The sequence below is a fragment of the Melanaphis sacchari genome, unplaced genomic scaffold, assembly GCF_002803265.2.
Source record: "Melanaphis sacchari strain LSU unplaced genomic scaffold, SCAv2.0 Contig309_pilon_pilon, whole genome shotgun sequence".
NCBI lineage: Eukaryota > Metazoa > Arthropoda > Insecta > Hemiptera > Aphididae > Melanaphis > Melanaphis sacchari.
The window spans coordinates 17,723-20,028 of record NW_020271182.1 but is presented as its reverse complement, the minus strand read 5'-3'; positions in this window follow the sequence as shown (position 1 = coordinate 20,028).

The following is a 2,306-nucleotide window of genomic DNA, read 5'->3' as shown; positions in this document are numbered from 1 at the left end:
TGACTGAGAACGCGCTGGTGGTGTTTCGATGCAGCATACGCGACGTTTAACGCCCACTACTGTAGTCGGCGTCGGCCGATCGATTGTGGTAGTCGGGAGACGTTTATTATATTCTCGACTTTCGTCCGTTGCGGATCGCGTAAATTATAAATTCTACATGTAAATGTGGCGCCATGATATTCTTAACTGCGCATCCCATGTCACGATTAAAATCTAGTCACATTACCTAAATAAATATCAATATATACATCAGAGAACTGTTGTATAACATAGCTTGATTTAGTAATGTGAATTATTCTATATATTATAATATTAAAGCTCCTTTATTTAAATATAGGTATTTTTTTACAAAAGCATATACACATAGCAAAAACTGTCTGTGTGCGCATAGCTTAAACATAATGTACAAATATGTGTTTGTGATTATTTCACTGACATATATTTATGTAGGACCCTGCCCTACAACCAATTTTAATATATTATTTAATTAAGTATATATAGCAATAATCAGACAGAAAATACTAATATGTTACCTGTGCATGTGAACTTAAACATAGGTACATATAAATATTATCTTAATATGTATTACGTTTATTAAGTTCTAAGACCTCATTATAACAAAAAGTACTACGTATGGTGTGTAGATTTTAACTCAATTTATAAAATTATTATGAAATAGGTATAATATATAAATAAAAATACAAATACTACATAATACAGCCTATAATAATTACAAAAATAATAATAAAATAAGAATATATAGCAATACGTAACTGAACGAAGTATACTGAACTCGGTCGTTGCATGCGAAACGCTTTAGGTATAGCGTCCTCTTAAATATTTTCTGAAGTTTTTATTAAAATAAATTAAATAGAATTTTTTTTTCGTTTAATAATTTCGAGGCTAGAAAAAAATATAATAAGAATATTTTTCCAATTCCTTCGCAGCAGTGGTGACCATATCTGTTCTACCTGCGATTGTACATTCCAAGCGAGACACCCTGCTATGCGAATCGAAATGACATTACATTGTACGGCATAGGTCTTCATTTCACTCGTCGCTGTGTCCACTGGCAGTCTCGTCCCGCAGCTCTGAATGTGGTTTATGAACATTTTTCTCATCGCTGGGCAGTGTGTGTGCGCTGACGAACGTCAAGCAACAGATTTTTACCTCTGTGAGTATTATCTTATGATACGTTATAATAATAATAATAATATTATATTGCATGTGATACGTGGTCAAGACGAATTTTTGATAAAATATATCTCTTATAACTCAAGTACTCGATCGTGGTGTTCTATAAATTTTTACAAACACGTTTTTTTTTTTTTTTATCTAATTGAAAAATTAATATTATTTATACGATACTTGAAAATTTAAAAACGGTGTAGTCGCGTTACTGAGTTTACTCATGAAGACTTAATTTTTAGAAATGTTATACGAATTTTTATTCGAATTGTTCTTATTTAAAAAGACATATTTTCATACCAATATATTTGTTCGGACTTGGTCACCTTATGCTTGGGCGGCTGTGCCCACTGTCCGACGTTGGTGACACTGGCGGAGGACGCTTCCTCCGACCCCCCCCCCCCCCATACCCGGTCTAGCTCGAGACAGCGGATAGACGCCGTTACGCGGACGAGTTCGCCGTTCGCCATATTGTTACTGTTGTTGCTCGCATACGATATACACACAGCTCACGTGGTTTTTTTTTCTATTGCGCTCAGATAGTTCTTCTTTAGCTAGTTCAGCACAATCCTTTCGTGTTCAAAACAGTTCGTTCATTTTCAAGTACCGTTGGTGGATGCAGCAGCTCAGCGGTCCAGGCATAGGCGTGTCTACGGGTCTTGCCTGTCATGCACAGGCATGACCTGCGAAATTTGATCTAACTTACATTATACATTGGCCATTGCGGTACATAATAATTATAATATACACTTTTTTCTTAGATTCTGATTTCATATTAAATTTTTTGATTTTCATCATGTGGACTTTTAATATCTATTACAATTATTGATAATGCTTCCCTTGTTATCATTGGGCATTGATAATATAAGCATTTCATCCATGTGTGGTACTAATTGTTAGTGTAGTTTTTGTACATTATTATCTTTACGATATAATGATAAATGACAGATTCTCCACCATTTATGATAGAATTATGATAACATTTGTACCATTATTCTGATAAATAATGAAACACATGCGAACAGCGGACTCATTAGTCATTACGTTTATTGTGTATTGTGTATTTGTGTAATGACTAATTAATTAGTATTTATTTTGTGAATTGTGATACAAAGAAA